The sequence below is a fragment of the Eucyclogobius newberryi genome, unplaced genomic scaffold (assembly GCF_026437365.1).
Source record: "Eucyclogobius newberryi isolate DKJ021-1_F unplaced genomic scaffold, fEucNew1.0.hap1 SCAF_11, whole genome shotgun sequence".
NCBI lineage: Eukaryota > Metazoa > Chordata > Actinopteri > Gobiiformes > Gobiidae > Eucyclogobius > Eucyclogobius newberryi.
This window is the reverse complement of record NW_027315735.1, coordinates 39,399,211-39,416,764: the sequence shown is the minus strand read 5'-3', so window position 1 is coordinate 39,416,764 and position 17,554 is coordinate 39,399,211. Positions and strand designations below refer to the sequence as shown.

The 17,554-nt window shown below is 47.8% G+C and overlaps 1 protein-coding gene across 5 annotated transcripts in view; it reads left to right on the top strand.

Annotated features, from left to right (window-relative positions):
• The first annotated feature begins 1,297 nt into the window (after nucleotides 1-1,297).
• LOC140354845 (plasma membrane calcium-transporting ATPase 2-like) overlaps nucleotides 1,298-17,554 on the top strand; it is an 87,666-nt gene continuing 71,409 nt past the window's right edge. For 3 of the 5 annotated variants that reach the window (XM_072440098.1, XM_072440096.1, XM_072440095.1), the window contains exon 1: nucleotides 1,299-1,423. The gene's annotated coding sequence lies outside the window, so the exon portion shown is untranslated. Of the gene's footprint in view, nucleotides 1,424-17,554 lie in introns of all 5 variants that reach the window. The other 2 variants (XM_072440099.1, XM_072440097.1) reach the window with 2 other exon arrangements.

The following is a 17,554-nucleotide window of genomic DNA, read 5'->3' as shown; positions in this document are numbered from 1 at the left end:
TCATACCCATGTGCAATACTGTTATACCCATGTGCAATACTGTTATACCCATGTGCAATACGTCATACCCATGTGCAATACTGACATACCCATGTGCAATACTGACATACCCATGTGCAATACTGTCATACCCATGTGCAATACTGTCATACCCATGTGCAATACTGTTATACCCATGTGCAATATGTCATACCCATGTGCAATATGTCATACCCATGTGCAATACTGTCATACCCGTGCGCAATACTGTCATATCCGTGTGCAATACTGACATACCCGTGTGCAATACTGTTATACCCGTGCGCAATACTGTCATATCCGTGTGCAATACTGTCATACCCGTGTGCAATACTGACATAGCCGTGTGCAATACTGACATAGCCGTGTGCAATACTGTCATACCCGTGTGCAATACTGACATACCCGTGTGCAATACTGACATAGCCGTGTGCAATGCTGTCATACCCATGTGCAATACACTCACTCATGTGCAATGCTGTCAAACCCATGTGCAATGCTGTCATACCCATGTGCAATACGTCATACCCATGTGCAATACGTCATACCCATGTGCAATACGTCATACCCATGTGCAATACGTCATACCCATGTGCAATACTGTCATACCCATGTGCAATACTGTCATACCCATGTGCAATACTGACATAATCGATGGGACAGAACATAGACACAGATGATGTCCTACTATGAACTGAGACTAATATCACTGAGGACGCGTCGCTGCAGATGCATCTGTCAGTCTAACTGCAGCGTCATGGGTTCAATCTGGCTCCTGACAGTTTGCTGCATGTCCTTCCCACTCTAATCCTCATTTCACTCTGCCAATTAAAGTTTGTTGTGAAAAGTTGGCGCGTTGTAGACATTCCACCTTAAATCCACTTTGTTATCTCATGAGAGCCGGACCTGTGGCGCAGCTCGTGAGGCCCACGTGACCAGGCTCCACACAAACACCGCCCTGAAACTCCACAAAGTCCGGATTGTTTAGTCCGGGTCCAAACCGGGTCCAAACTCTTCTCCAGTTCCACCTTAAGCCGAGTCCCCGCCTCGCCGTTTGCAGCAGCGCGGATCCGGACGTGGGCCGTGTTTCTGCGGGTCCCACCCACACGCGCGCGCTCGTCCCCACGCACACGCCACGTGCGCGCGCAGCGGTGAGAAGCAACAGCAGCAGCAGCAGCAGCAACAACAGCACCGAACCGACTGTGTTTTCACCGCGAGGGTCACGGACACGCAGAGGACTAGACCGCCGCGGGAGCCTCGTGGAGTGTCGTGGAGCCGCGTCGGGACCGTCTCTTCCGCGTCGCCGCCGCTGTGGAGGAGCTGGGCGTGAGTTTGGAACTTCAACTGGAAATGGACAAACCGCTGTGAGGGTCCACGCGCCGTGATTCAGGACCGACCACTGCAGGTGAGACACGCGCACGAGACCCCCACACGCGCACGAGACCCCCACACGCGCACGAGACCCCCACACGCGCACGAGACCCCCACAGCAGGACTTAACCGGGTCTTTTCACGCGGTTTCAGGGGCATCCGGGTTTTTCTGTTTATATCGTTCCTATCGCACACTGTAACCGTGCGCGTGCACCACAGGTGTGACTCTTCCCGTGCGTGGGCTCTAAAGTGCCCCTGGAGCAGACTTCCCCGTTCCGCTGCTCTCTGCCTATGTTTGCGTGACTCTGCGTGACTCTGCGTGGCTCTGCACACGTGAAGCACATTTGCGGCTCATTGAGTGTAACTTGCCTCTCCGCGGGGCAAACCCCGTGAACCCGCGGGACCCCCACGGTCACGGCGCGTGCCGCACACCGGGAAACACGAAGCCGAACGATAAAGTGTGACGGCTTTGACTCCCGCAGGAGGTTTGACACGAGCCCGCGCGGAGAGGACCGAGCGCTGTCCGTTTGAATCAGGACTGCGGCGGTTTGTTAACGGAGTGTCGTTTTACGCAGCGCGTTACAAATGTAATAAAAGTGTGACATTGTTTCTGGCTCTGACGTTTGTCCCGTGACGCGCCGGTTCTGCGGAGCCACGCGGCGGCTCTGTCCCCGTGGGCCCCGCGTCTGTCCGCGGCGGCTCTGTCCCCGTGGGCCCCGCGTCTGTCCGCGGCGGCTCTGTCCCCGTGGGCCCCGCGGCGGCTCGCGCTTTTAAAGGTGGAATTTTGACGTGGACGGGGCGCGTGCGCGCGGACAGATGACGGTTTGTTCGGGGACTGTGGCGGCGCGTGCGAAGGGGCTGCGTCACCGCGTCTGCGCTTGTTTTCCGCCTCCCTCACCGCGGGGCTGGGTGTGTCCCGCGCGGCGCGGTGTGGGACGGGGTGAGGGGGGATCTCCTTTGCGCGTGCACGACCCCGGCGCGTGAATGACCTCCAAACGAGGGCAAACCGCTCCATCCACGCGCTGTGCCGCACCGCGCCGCACGCGGACGCAGCGCAACAGGAGACGCGCGTGACACCGCAACACTCGTGAAGTGACGCGCTAACGCGGGAGACAAAAGACAAAAGGTCACACTGAGACAGAGACGCGGAGGAGACGCGGCACGAGGCGGTGATTTCCATTCCCGGTGACGTCATACTGAGGGTTTCTGCAAAAGCTTCAACAACAGAAACTGCACCGGTTTAGTCCTGGTTTAGACCTGGTTTAGACCTGGTTTAGTCCTGGTTTAGTCCTGGTTTAGACCTGGTTTAGACCTGGTTTAGTCCTGGTTTAGACCTGGTTTAGACCTGGTTTAGTCCTGGTTTAGTCCTGGTTTAGTCCTGGTTTAGACCTGGTTTAGTTCTGGTTTAGACCTGGTTTAGTCCTGGTTTAGACCTGGTTTAGTCCTGGTTTAGACCTGGTTTAGTCCTGGTTTAGACCTGGTTTAGACCTGGTTTAGTCCTGGTTTAGTCCTGGTTTAGACCTGGTTTAGTCCTGGTTTAGACCTGGTTTAGTCCTGGTTTAGTCCTGGTTTAGACCTGGTTTAGACCTGGTTTAGTCCTGGTTTAGACCTGGTTTAGTCCTGGTTTAGACCTGGTTTAGACCTGGTTTAGTCCTGGTTTAGTCCTGGTTTAGAGCTGGTTTAGACCTGGTTTAGTCCTGGTTTAGACCTGGTTTTAGACCTGGTTTTAGTCCTGGTTTAGACCTGGTTTAGACCTGGTTTAGACCTGGTTTAGACCTGGTTTAGTCCTGGTTTAGACCTGGTTTAGTCCTGGTTTAGTCCTGGTTTAGACCTGGTTTAGACCTGGTTTAGACCTGGTTTAGTCCTGGTTTAGACCTGGTTTAGACCTGGTTTAGTCCTGGTTTAGACCTGGTTTAGTCCTGGTTTAGACCTGGTTTAGTCCTGGTTTAGACCTGGTTTAGTCCTGGTTTAGTCCTGGTTTAGTCCTGGTTTAGACCTGGTTTAGTCCTGGTTTAGTCCTGGTTTAGTCCTGGTTTACTCCTGGTTTAGAGCTGGTTTAGTCCTGGTTTAGTCCTGGTTTAGTCCTGGTTTAGTCCTGGTTTAGTCCCTTGGTGATTCTTGGGTTGGAGGAACCCACAGGTCTGAGGAGGAGGAGCCAATAAAATAATGATGAGAAGCTCCTTTTTCAACAATTAATGAAGGAGTCAGCTATATATATATATATATATATATATATATATATATATATATATATATATATATATATATATATATATATATATATATATATATATATATATATATTATAATGTGTGTGTATATTATATTATACATAAAAATAAGTATAATGAACTACGTTTAAGAGGGGGCGAGGGAACCCCCGACATGAACCTGACTAAACCAGGGCTAAAAGAAGCGTCTGGCTCTTGGGCTCCAGGAGGACTTTATCTCAAGGGGAGGAGCCTCCACAGCACAGCCAGATGATTGGACGAGAGAGAGAACGCAGACTCAGGCCAAAACAAGAGGCACAATCTGATGTTTCCACGTCATAAAGTCTGACATGATCCACGCCCCTCACACACACTAGCTTTAGCCACGCCCCTCACACACACTAGCTTTAGCCACGCCCTTCACACACACTAGCTTTAGCCACGCCCTTCACACACACTAGCTTTAGCCACGCCCCTCACACACACTAGCTTTAGCCACGCCCTTCACACACGCTAGCTTTAGCCACGCCCCTCACACACACACGCTAGCTTTAGCCACGCCCTTCACACACACTAGCTTTAGCCACGCCCCTCACACACACTAGCTTTAGCCACGCCCCTCACACACACTAGCTTTAGCCACGCCCCTCACACACACTAGCTTTAGCCACGCCCCTCACACACACTAGCTTTAGCCACGCCCTTCACACACGCTAGCTTTAGCCACGCCCCTCACACACACACGCTAGCTTTAGCCACGCCCTTCACACACACTAGCTTTAGCCACGCCCTTCACACACACTAGCTTTAGCCACGCCCCTTACACACACTAGCTTTAGCCACTTCCCTCACACACACTAGCTTTAGCCACTTCCCTCACACACACTAGCTTTAGCCACGCCCCTCACACACACTAGCTTTAGCCACGCCCCTCACACACACTAGCTTTAGCCACGCCCCTCACACACACTAGCTTTAGCCACGCCCCTCACACACACTAGCTTTAGCCACTTCCCTCACACACACTAGCTTTAGCCACTTCCCTCACACACACTAGCTTTAGCCACGCCCCTCACACACACTAGCTTTAGCCACGCCCCTCACACACACTAGCTTTAGCCACGCCCCTCACACACACTAGCTTTAGCCACGCCCCTCACACACACTAGCTTTAGCCACGCCCCTCACACACAGGTCTTTGTGACTCACTCAGATGGAGTTCAGGAGGATTTAGATCAGATTTATGAAGGAAACATGAGTTCAGTTTGTGATGTCAGAGGCTCAGGAGGCGGAGCAGAACCTGAAACACAGACCAGGAGCTCTGAAGTGAACCGGTCTGGGACCAGTGGAAACCGGGCGATTGAGTCTGTTTCTTGGTCTGAACTGGGCGGAGCAGTTCTATTTATTTAAGGTGGAACTTTCACATTCTTTAAGGCGGCGTCATGTGTCTTATGTCATTTGAATGAGAAAAAGGCTTTTGTCCTTTTCAAGCAAACACTGTTCATCAGGATCGATCATGAATGTCATTTACACTGTTCAACCAGCGGGACTAAAGCAGGTCTAAAGCGGGACTAAAGCAGGTCTAAAGCGGGTCTAAAGCGGGACTAAAGCGGGACTAAAGCAGGTCTAAAGCGGGTCTAAAGCGGGACTAAAGCAGGTCTAAAGCGGGACTAAAGCAGGTCTAAAGCGGGACTAAAGCAGGTCTAAAGCGGGACTAAAGCGGGACTAAAGCAGGTCTAAAGCGGGACTAAAGCAGGTCTAAAGCAGGTCTAAAGCGGGACTAAAGCGGGACTAAAGCAGGTCTAAAGCGGGTCTAAAGCGGGTCTAAAGCTGGACTAAAGCGGGTCTAAAGCTGGACTAAAGCGGGACTAAAGCGGGTCTAAAGCTGGACTAAAGCAGGACTAAAGTGGGTCTAAAGCGGGTCTAAAGCTGGACTAAAGCTGGACTAAAGCGGGTCTAAAGCGGGTCTAAAGCTGGACTAAAGCAGGACTAAAGCGGGTCTAAAGCGGGACTAAAGCAGGACTAAAGCGGGTCTAAAGCGTACAGTGACTACATGTTGTTGGTTGTTACTTCCTGTAATTTTTTCCTTTAAAGGTTTTCGAATAAGACCTAAACGTCGTTAAATCTTTCGGTTCCTCTTTTCGGGTGGAATGTTCCACAGACGGAACCGTCACGATTTAACAAACAATGTGTGGGACCTGGTTTAGACCTGGTTTAGACCTGGTTTAGTCCTGGTTTAGTCCTGGTTTAGTCCTGGTTTAGTCCTGGTTTAGACCTGGTTTAGTCCTGGTTTAGTCCTGGTTTAGTCCTGGTTTAGACCTGGTTTAGTCCTGGTTTAGTCCTGGTTTAGACCTGGTTTAGTCCTGGTTTAGTCCTGGTTTATTTTATGTTTGATATATTCTATATTTACATTTTGCATATCTTCATCATTTTCATAATCTGACCATAAGTGAGTTCAGTTCTTTTATCTTTGTGGTAATTTCCTCTTCCATTTTAGGACTTTTTCTTGCAGATGTTTTTGCTTTTTCTCCCTTTTGTTTCTTTTTTTCGGAGGCTATGTCTATAATCTGTCCTCTCAACACTGCTTTGGAAGCGTCTCAAAGGAGGCGGAGCCATTTCCACAGTATCATTTTCCTCCAGATTAATGTACTCGTCTCGTTCTCGCTCGGTGTTGGACTCGTCTTGGTGTTGGTCTCATCTCGCTCGGCGTTGGACTCGTCTCGTTCTCGCTCGGCGTTGGACTCGTCTCGTTCTGGCTCGGCGTTGGACTCGTCTCGCTCGGCGTTGGACTCGTCTCGTTCTCGCTCGGCGTTGGTCTCGTCTCGTTCTCGCTCGGTGTTGGACTCGTCTTGGTGTTGGTCTCATCTCGCTCGGCGTTGGACTCGTCTCGTTCTCGCTCGGCGTTGGACTCGTTCTGGCTCGGCGTTGGACTCGTCTCGCTCGGCGTTGGACTCGTCTCGTTCTCGCTCGGTGTTGGACTCGTCTTGGTGTTGGTCTCATCTCGCTCGGCGTTGGACTCGTCTCGTTCTCGCTCGGCGTTGGACTCGTTCTGGCTCGGCGTTGGACTCGTCTCGCTCGGCGTTGGACTCGTCTCGTTCTCGCTCGGCGTTGGTCTCGTCTCGTTCTCGCTCGGTGTTGGACTCGTCTTGGTGTTGGTCTCATCTCGCTCGGCGTTGGACTCGTCTCGTTCTCGCTCGGCGTTGGTCTCGTTCTCGCTCGGCGTTGGACTCGTCTCGCTCGGCGTTGGACTCGTCTCGCTTGGCGTTGGACTCGTCTCGCTCGGCGTTGGACTCGTCTCGTTCTCGCTCGGTGTTGGACTCGTCTTGGTGTTGGTCTCATCTCGCTCGGCGTTGGACTCGTCTCGTTCTCGCTCGGCGTTGGACTCGTCTCGTTCTCGCTCGGCGTTGGACTCGTCTCGCTCGGCGTTGGACTCGTCTCGTTCTCGCTCGGCGTTGGACTCGTCTCGTTCTCGCTCGGCGTTGGACTCGTCTCGTTCTCGCTCGGCGTTGGACTCGTTCTCGCTCGGCGTTGGACTCGTCTCGTTCTCGCTCGGCGTTGGACTCGTCTCGTTCTCGCTCGGCGTTGGACTCGTCTCGTTCTCGCTCGGCGTTGGACTCGTCTCGCTCGGTGTTGGACACGTCTCGCTCGGTGTTGGACTCGTCTCGGTGTTGGTCTCATCTCGCTCGGTGTTGGACTCGTCTCGCTCGGCGTTGGACTCGTCTCGCTCGGTGTTGGACTCGTCTCGCTCTGTGTTGGACTCGTCTCGGTGTTAGACTCGTCTCGCTCGGTGTTGGACTCGTCTCGTTCTCGCTCGGCGTTGGACTCGTCTCGTTCTCGCTCGGCGTTGGACTCGTCTCGTTCTCGCTCGGCGTTGGACTCGTCTCGCTCGGCGTTGGACTCGTCTCGCTCGGCGTTGGACTCGTCTCGCTCGGCGTTGGACTCGTCTCGTTCTCGCTCGGCGTTGGACTCGTCTCGCTCGGTGTTGGTCTCATCTCGCTCGGTGTTGGACTCGTCTCGTTCTCGCTCGGCGTTGGACTCGTCTCGCTCGGTGTTGGACTCGTCTCGCTCTGTGTTGGACTCGTCTCGGTGTTAGACTCGTCTCGCTCGGTGTTGGACTCGTCTCGTTCTTGCTCGGCGTTAGTGCTGGGTCATGACGCTAGCTCTTTGTAGCGCTGGAAATGGGAGGCGAGCAGATGGACAGCGACAGGAAGTTGGCGCAGGTCGACTTCCTGTTGAGCGGCAGGTGTTGAGAGGAGAAGACGTTTTGGACGATTCACTTTGGTTTGGGAAAGAGGACGCATTTCAAACACGTCCAGGAGCAAAAACGTACGCAAGAGTACGCGTCAAATGTGACGTTCAGATCATGTAAAAAGGCTGATCCAACGTCTGAACCGCTTTAATTGTGATGTAGATTTCATTCTGAGTTGGGCTGTGGTCGCTAAATCGATTAATCGGTCGATGACGTCTTTGTCGACCAAATTATTTATTGGTCGACTGTTATTCTATGAAGATCATAAGGAAAAAGCAATGTCAAAACAAAAGAATGAACTAGTTCTGATTTTCATGGATAAAACACTTTATTCATAAATATTCTCTCTCCAGAAGCTTCAGTCACAGATTTACAACTTTATCTGGTTCAAAATGTTGAGCGTTTGATTTGAATCTTTATAAAAACAGGAGTATTTATAAAATTGGAGCAGCTTCAGTCGCTGCTCGTCTCGTGTTGAGAGCAGAGCATTGATTTTCTGTCGGACTCTTCTTCTTTATGGTCTTAACGTTTATTAATCTATTCAAAGAGCAGTCGTAAAGTCCTGCTTCACTGGTTTAGACCTGGTTTAGACCTGCTTTAGACCTGGTTTAGACCTGGTTTAGTCCTGGTTTAGACCTGCTTTAGACCTGCTTTAGACCTGCTTTAGTCCTGGTTTAGTCCTGGTTTAGACCTGCTTTAGACCTGGTTTAGTCCTGGTTTAGTCCTGGTTTAGTCCTGGTTTAGTCCTGGTTTAGACCTGGTTTAGTCCTGGTTTAGACCTGCTTTAGACCTGGTTTAGTCCTGGTTTAGACCTGGTTTAGACCTGGTTTAGTCCTGGTTTAGACCTGGTTTAGTCCTGGTTTAGACCTGGTTTAGTCCTGGTTTAGTCCTGGTTTAGTCCTGGTTTAGTCCTGGTTTAGTCCTGGTTTAGACCTGGTTTAGACCTGGTTTAGTCCTGGTTTAGACCTGGTTTAGTCCTGGTTTAGTCCTGGTTTAGTCCTGGTTTAGACCTGGTTTAGTCCTGGTTTAGACCTGGTTTAGACCTGGTTTAGTCCTGGTTTAGACCTGGTTTAGTCCTGGTTTAGACCTGGTTTAGTCCTGGTTTAGTCCTGGTTTAGTCCTGGTTTAGACCTGGTTTAGTCCTGGTTTAGACTGAACCAGGGGAAAAACAGCTGAAACACAGGATTATTGTGTTGTCAGACGAGCAGCATCTTGTGACTCAAAAATGTGTGACAATAAACCACTCTCCCCCTAATCAGGCACTAGGGGCGGGACTAGGGGCGGGACTAGGGGGGAGTGGGGGACGGGACTAAACCCGGCCTATAGTCTGATGCGAGTCTTCTCTGGCCCAGACAGAATCCAGACCTCGGTCTTTGTCTAAACAAAGAAAGTGTGAGTCCAAATATGGTGCTGGTCCTGGTCCTGGTCCTGGTCCTGGTGCTGGTCCTGGTGCTGGTCCTGGTGCTGGTCCTGGTCCTGGTGCTGGTCCTGGTCCTGGTGCTGGTCCTGGTGCTGGTGCTGGTGCTGGTCCTGGTCCTGGTCCTGGTGCTGGTCCTGGTCCTGGTGCTGGTCCTGGTGCTGGTGCTGGTCCTGGTCCTGGTCCTGGTGTGTCTTAGACCTGGTCAGTGATGTTCCGTATGATCATGTTCTTTGTTCTAAATGAGTCTCGTGGACTTTAAAGTCAGTGTTGATCACAGTGTTGTGCGTTAGTGTTAATCCGCCGGAGGAAGTAGTCCCAGTTTGATTAAAAGCACAGCTGTCCTTCATCTGTGACCTTTGACCTTTGACGTGACTCATGTGGACTCTGTTATTACTCTGATTGAACAGATGCTCTGGGTTTGTTTACCAGTAATGACTAAAGAAGCTGGTGGTGATGAAGTGCTCAGTTTGTGAAGTAAAAGTACTGAAGAACCTGTTTGAAAATGTACTTTTGAAAATGTACTTTTAGAGTAAAAAGTGAAAGTATTTCACACAGATTTTGAAACTTATTTAAGAGTTAAATGTATTGATCTAGTAGAAGGCACAAATACTCTCAAAAGTATCTAAAGGTAAAACGATCCAATGCAGAAACGACTGAAGTAAAATACAGATACTTGTAAATGTACTTTACTGTAAAGTACTGTTACTTTTCTATGTCGATGCTCAGGAGAAATGATTGTTTGACGTTAAACACTAAAATAATGTTCAGTTTCCGCTCTAATCCAGAGGAAAGTGTCAGTTTGTTTTCTGTGCTAATTAGCGACGGTGCTAACGAGCTCCGCAGGGTGAGGGGGCGGGGCTTATGTTCTTTGATTCTGAACAGGTGAAGTTATTAATAACTCGGATCAGAAGATGACATTTGTGTCTGAGATCAGGACCTGGCAGAGTGGTTAGTCTCAAACCCCTGCTGATTCACAAAGTGTGTGTGTGAGGGGCGTGGCTAAAGCTAGTGTGTGTGAGGGGCGTGGCTAAAGCAAGTGTGTGTGAGGGGCGTGGCTAAAGCTAGTGTGTGTGTGAGGGGCGTGGCTAAAGCTAGTGTGTGTGTGTGTGGGGCGTGGCTAAAGCTAGTGTGTGTGTGAGGGGCGTGGCTAAAGCTAGTGTGTGTGTGTGTGAGGGGCGTGGCTAAAGCTAGTGTGTGTGTGTGTGTGAGGGGCGTGGCTAAAGCTAGTGTGTGTGTGTGTGTGAGGGGCGTGGCTAAAGCTAGTGTGTGTGTGAGGGGCGTGGCTAAAGCTAGTGTGTGTGAGGGCCATGGCTAAAGCTAGTGTGTGTGAGGGGCGTGGCTAAAGCTAGTGTGTGTGTGTGTGTGTGAGGGGCGTGGCTAAAGCTAGTGTGTGTGTGAGGGGCGTGGCTAAAGCTAGTGTGTGTGTGTGTGTGTGTGTGAGGGGCGTGGCTAAAGCTAGTGTGTGTGAGGGGCGTGGCTAAAGCTAGTGTGTGTGAGGAGCGTGCCTAAAGCTAGTATGTGTGAGGGGTGTGGCTAAAGCTAGTGCGTGTGAGGGGTGTGGCTAAAGCTAGTGTGTGTGAGGGGCGTGGCTAAAGCTAGTGTGTGTGTGTGAGGGGCGTGGCTAAAGCTAGTGTGTGTGAGGGGCGTGGCTAAAGCTAGTGTGTGTGTGAGGGGCGTGGCTAAAGCTAGTGTGTGTGTGAGGGGCGTGGCTAAAGCTAGTGTGTGTGTGTGAGGGGCGTGGCTAAAGCTAGTGTGTGTGTGAGGGGCGTGGCTAAAGCTAGTGTGTGTGAGGGGAGTGGCGTTTGAACCTCTCTTTATGTCCTGCTAATGCAAATGTCAGACGCTTTATGACCTGGAAATATCAGATTGTGGCTCTTGACAAAGCGAGTGCCGTGCGGCCATAAACAGGAAACGGCTGTTGCTAACGCACTACGCTAGCTCTGTGTTGCTAAGCATGTTGGCTCCATCTTAGAAAACGCGGCTAGTCCGGTAAGATTTGACAGACTTTGGCAGTCTCATGTATTTTCCCCTACAGCCGTTAGCACTAGCAGTTAGCACTATCCGTTAGCATTGGCCTGCCAAACAGCCAAGTTATGAATAATCCAGAGAGAGTGTCCGCTGGACTCATTGAGCACTTTAAGATCAAAGCCTTGTTCAGACTCTTTGAGTGTGTTTTAATGTAGAGGATATTAGCTGTAAAGGTGTCATCTGAGCTAAAGGCTAACTGACGCTAAAGGCTAACTGACGCTAAAGGCTTACTGTGACTCTGAACATCCTCGTTTACATGTTACTGCCGAGGAGCAGATAAAGGACATTAAAGAAATGAATCCTTTATTTACTTGAACATGTGGACTTTGAATGCTACTCCGGGTAGCATTGGTTAACATTGGTTAGCATTGGTTAGCATTAGCCTAGTGTTCAGAATGATAAAGACAGAGAAATACAAGTGTGTGAATGTCTCTGGGTCTGTGATGCTAACTCAATCTACTGGATAATCCTATATTTGTGCTAATGCTTAAAGACGTGGTTCAACTCAAACGGGCGACTTTAATACAGAACTTTAATACAGAACTTTAATACAGAACTTTAATACAGAACTTTAATACAGAACTTTAATACAGAACTTTAATACAGAACTTTAATACAGAACTTTAATACAGAACTTCAATACAGAACTTCAATACAGAACTTTAATACAGAACTTCAATACAGAACTTTAATACAGAACTTTAATACAGAACTTTAATACAGAACTTTAATACAGAACTTTAATACAGAACTTTAATACAGAACTTTAATACAGAACTTTAATAGAGAACTTTAATAGAGAACTTTAATAGAGAACTTTAATACAGAACTTTAATAGAGAACTTTAATACAGAACTTTAATACAGAACTTTAATACAGAACTTTAATAGAGAACTTTAATAGAGAACTTTAATAGAGAACTTTAATAGAGAACTTTAATACAGAACTTTAATAGAGAACTTTAATAGAGAACTTTAATACAGAACTTTAATACAGAACTTTAATACAGAACTTTAATAGAGAACTTTAATACAGAACTTTAATACAGAACTTTAATACAGAACTTTAATATAGTACTTTAATACAGCCAAAATGATTTAAAAAAACACACTTTTGCCCCAGATTATGCAGAGATTGCTTATTATATTGTGTTTTAGCCATAAAATTGCAACATTCTGTGTTCAGTTGATTTCGTCACATAAACATGACCAACAGGCAAGACAAGTATGTGACGAGCACGTTTCACACATGGCAATTCAAAGAGTCCTGACTCTGGCACCAGCAGGAGGCCGCTCCATGTTTAGTCCTGACTCTGGCACCAGCAGGAGGCCGGTCCATGTTTAGTCCTGACTCTGGCACCAGCAGGAGGCCGGTCCATGTTTAGTCCTGACTCTGGCACCAGCAGGAGGCCGGTCCATGTTTAGTCCTGACTCTGGCACCAGCAGGAGGCCGCTCCATGTTTAGTCCTGACTCTGGCACCAGCAGGAGGCCGGTCCATGTTTAGTCCTGACTCTGGCACCAGCAGGAGGCCGCTCCATGTTTAGTCCTGACTCTGGCACCAGCAGGAGGCCGCTCCATGTTTAGTCCTGACTCTGGCACCAGCAGGAGGCCGGTCCATGTTTAGTCCTGACTCTGGCACCAGCAGGAGGCCGGTCCATGTTTAGTCCTGACTCTGGCACCAGCAGGAGGCCGGTCCATGTTTAGTCCTGACTCTGGCACCAGCAGGAGGCCGCTCCATGTTTAGTCCTGACTCTGGCACCAGCAGGAGGCCGGTCCATGTTTAGTCCTGACTCTGGCACCAGCAGGAGGCCGCTCCATGTTTAGTCCTGACTCTGGCACCAGCAGGAGGCCGGTCCATGTTTAGTCCTGACTCTGGCACCAGCAGGAGGCCGGTCCATGTTTAGTCCTGACTCTGGCACCAGCAGGAGGCCGCTCCATGTTTAGTCCTGACTCTGGCACCAGCAGGAGGCCGTGTAGGAGCATGTAGATGAACTCAGACTGGTGATGATCTCATGGACAGTTTAGTCAGTTACAGGTGCAAAGTGAGTCAGCTCTAAGTGTCTCGGTGGTTTTAGGGTTATTTTTTGCATTTATATCATTTTTAATGCCCTGAACTTTGTCATTAAAAAATAATACAGACTCATGACACTTGATGTGGACATGAGTCCTAACGGCAGCTGAGCTGGAGGGTTTGTTCATCTGTTACTCGTGCTGAGTCAGACTGAAGGTTTCAACAGCATCAAGCTCTTTAGAGTTTCTGTCACAAACATTATCAACATGAACATTGAAATCACCTGTAATGACCAAACCTTTACAGTCTGTGCGACTGAAACGTCTCAGAGAAATCATGACTAAAACGTTGTCAGTGCTGGAGAGGCTTGTGTCGTGAGACTGTTTTATCTCCATTTTAAAGGAGACAAACTCAAATGATGAAAACACCCCAAAGAACAACCTGTGGGTCATTATTTCATCTCTAAAGACAGCACAGACTCCTCCCTCTTTTTGTTTTCTCGTGTTTCAGATTCAAACTTAAAGTTGGTGGAGCAGATTCTGATTCAGATCAGAACTACATTTCCTGTGTTTTTGTCAAGTCATGTTTCAGTTAAAAACATAAAATCAAGATTATAAGAAGAAATAAAATGATGAATTAAGAGAGATTTGTTACATAAGGATCTGACATTTAGCACAGCAAGTTTCAGACGAGTTTCAGTGACTGGGCTTTATCTTTTCACAGAATATGAATAAAGTCTCAGATTGGGCCTGACTCGCATTTTGTTTTCCCCTCTGTGTGATGTGACAGAAATAACACTAGGGGGGGCTGTTGTCACACAGGGCCCGGGTTGGTTTGATTTTGAATATGACAATAGTCCTGGCAACACTGAGACCCAGTGCATCCTCTCATGTGTCATAGCAACTGGACAGAGATTCTGTTTTAGAACTCTACTTCCTGTTGTTTTAAAGTTTTATTTTTCAAAATGTCTTCACAAACTGCAACTTAACAGAAGTAGAACCAAACTAAGTCCTTCAGATGGCCTTTAAATTAAAATCTCTTCATCAATTAATGAAAGTCTAGTTTGTGTCTGAAACTTGACTCCTGCTCACTTTACATAAACATGCAAAATCCAACTGCTCCAAAGTCCTGTTTTAGTCCTGTTTTAGACCTGTTTTAGTCCTGCTTTAGACCTGTTTTAGTCCTGCTTTAGAACCGCTTTAGTCCTGCTTTAGACCTGTTTTAGTCCTGCTTTAGAACCGCTTTAGTCCTGTTTTAGTCCTGCTTTAGTCCTGCTTTAGTCCTGCTTTAGACCTGTTTTAGTCCTGCTTTAGACCTGTTTTAGTCCTGCTTTAGACCTGTTTTAGTCCTGCTTTAGTCCTGCTTTAGTCCTGTTTTAGTCCTGTTTTAGTCCTGCTTTAGTCCTGCTTTGGACCTGTTTTAGTCCTGTTTTAGACCTGCTTTAGACCTGTTTTAGTCCTGCTTTAGACCTGCTTTAGTCCTGTTTTAGTCCTGCTTTAGACCTGCTTTAGTCCTGCTTTAGTCCTGTTTTAGTCCTGCTTTAGACCTGTTTTAGTCCTGCTTTAGACCTGTTTTAGTCCTGCTTTAGTCCTGCTTTAGACCTGCTTTAGTCCTGCTTTAGTCCTGCTTTAGTCCTGTTTTGGTCCTGCTTTAGACCTGCTTTAGTCCTGCTTTAGACCTGCTTTAGACCCGTTTTAGACCTGCTTTAGTCCTGCTTTAGTCCTGCTTTAGACCTGCTTTAGTCCTGCTTTAGTCCTGTTTTAGTCCTGCTTTAGACCTGTTTTAGTCCTGTTTTAGACCTGCTTTAGACCTGTTTTAGTCCTGCTTTAGACCTGCTTTAGTCCTGCTTTAGTCCTGTTTTAGACCTGCTTTAGTCCTGCTTTAGACCTGCTTTAGTCCTGTTTTAGTCCTGTTTTAGACCTGCTTTAGACCTGCTTTAGTCCTGTATTAGTCCTGTATTAGTCCTGCTTTAGACCTGCTTTAGACCTGTTTTAGTCCTGCTTTAGTCCTGCTTTAGACCTGCTTTAGTCCTGCTTTAGTCCTGCTTTAGTCCTGCTTTAGTCCTGTTTTAGTCCTGTTTTAGTCCTGCTTTAGTCCTGCTTTGGACCTGTTTTAGTCCTGTTTTAGACCTGCTTTAGACCTGTTTTAGTCCTGCTTTAGACCTGCTTTAGTCCTGTTTTAGTCCTGCTTTAGACCTGCTTTAGTCCTGCTTTGGACCTGTTTTAGTCCTGTTTTAGACCTGCTTTAGTCCTGCTTTAGACCTGTTTTAGTCCTGCTTTAGTCCTGCTTTAGACCTGCTTTAGTCCTGTTTTAGTCCTTCTTTAGACCTGCTTTAGTCCTGCTTTAGTCCTGTTTTAGTCCTGCTTTAGACCTGTTTTAGTCCTGCTTTAGTCCTGCTTTAGTCCTGCTTTAGTCCTGTTTTAGTCCTGCTTTAGACCCGTTTTAGACCTGCTTTAGTCCTGCTTTAGTCCTGCTTTAGACCTGCTTTAGTCCTGCTTTAGTCCTGTTTTAGTCCTGCTTTAGACCTGCTTTAGTCCTGCTTTAGTCCTGTTTTAGACCTGCTTTAGACCTGCTTTAGTCCTGTTTTAGACCTGCTTTAGTCCTGTTTTAGACCTGCTTTAGACCTGCTTTAGACCTGTTTTAGACCTGCTTTAGTCCTGCTTTAGTCCTGCTTTAGTCCTGTTTTAGTCCTGCTTTAGACCTGCTTTAGTCCTGCTTTAGTCCTGTTTTAGACCTGCTTTAGACCTGCTTTAGTCCTGTATTAGTCCTGCTTTAGACCTGCTTTAGTCCTGCTTTAGTCCTGTTTTAGACCTGTTTTTGTCCTGCTTTAGTCCTGCTTTAGTCCTGCTTTAGACCTGTTTTAGTCCTGCTTTAGACCTGTTTTAGTCCTGCTTTAGACCTGTTTTAGTCCTGCTTTAGTCCTGTTTTAGTCCTGTTTTAGTCCTGCTTTAGTCCTGCTTTGGACCTGTTTTAGTCCTGTTTTAGACCTGCTTTAGACCCGTTTTAGACCTGCTTTAGTCCTGCTTTAGTCCTGCTTTAGACCTGCTTTAGTCCTGCTTTAGTCCTGTTTTAGTCCTGCTTTAGACCTGTTTTAGTCCTGTTTTAGACCTGCTTTAGACCTGTTTTAGTCCTGCTTTAGACCTGCTTTAGTCCTGCTTTAGTCCTGTTTTAGACCTGCTTTAGTCCTGCTTTAGTCCTGCTTTAGACCTGCTTTAGTCCTGTTTTAGTCCTGTTTTAGACCTGCTTTAGACCTGCTTTAGTCCTGCTTTAGACCTGCTTTAGACCTGTTTTAGTCCTGCTTTAGTCCTGCTTTAGACCTGTTTTAGTCCTGCTTTAGTCCTGCTTTAGTCCTGTTTTAGTCCTGTTTTAGTCCTGCTTTAGTCCTGCTTTGGACCTGTTTTAGTCCTGTTTTAGACCTGCTTTAGACCTGTTTTAGTCCTGCTTTAGACCTGCTTTAGTCCTGTTTTAGTCCTGCTTTAGACCTGCTTTAGTCCTGCTTTGGACCTGTTTTAGTCCTGTTTTAGACCTGCTTTAGACCTGTTTTAGTCCTGCTTTAGACCTGCTTTAGTCCTGTTTTAGTCCTTCTTTAGACCTGCTTTAGTCCTGCTTTAGTCCTGTTTTAGTCCTGCTTTAGACCTGTTTTAGTCCTGCTTTAGTCCTGCTTTAGTCCTGCTTTAGTCCTGTTTTAGTCCTGCTTTAGACCTGCTTTAGACCTGCTTTAGTCCTGCTTTAGTCCTGCTTTAGACCTGCTTTAGTCCTGCTTTAGTCCTGTTTTAGACCTGCTTTAGTCCTGCTTTAGTCCTGCTTTAGACCTGCTTTAGTCCTGTTTTAGTCCTGTTTTAGACCTGCTTTAGACCTGCTTTAGACCTGCTTTAGTCGTGCTTTAGACCTGCTTTAGACCCGTTTTAGACCCGTTTTAGACCTGCTTTAGACCTGCTTTAGACCTGCTTTAGCCCTGCTTTAGACCTGCTTTAGACCTGCTTTAGTCCTGTTTTAGTCCTGCTTTAGACCTGCTTTAGTCCTGCTTTAGTCCTGTTTTAGACCTGCTTTAGACCTGCTTTAGTCCTGTTTTAGACCTGCTTTAGTCCTGTTTTAGACCTGCTTTAGACCTGCTTTAGACCTGTTTTAGACCTGCTTTAGTCCTGCTTTAGTCCTGCTTTAGTCCTGTTTTAGTCCTGCTTTAGACCTGCTTTAGTCCTGCTTTAGTCCTGTTTTAGACCTGCTTTAGTCCTGTTTTAGTCCTGTTT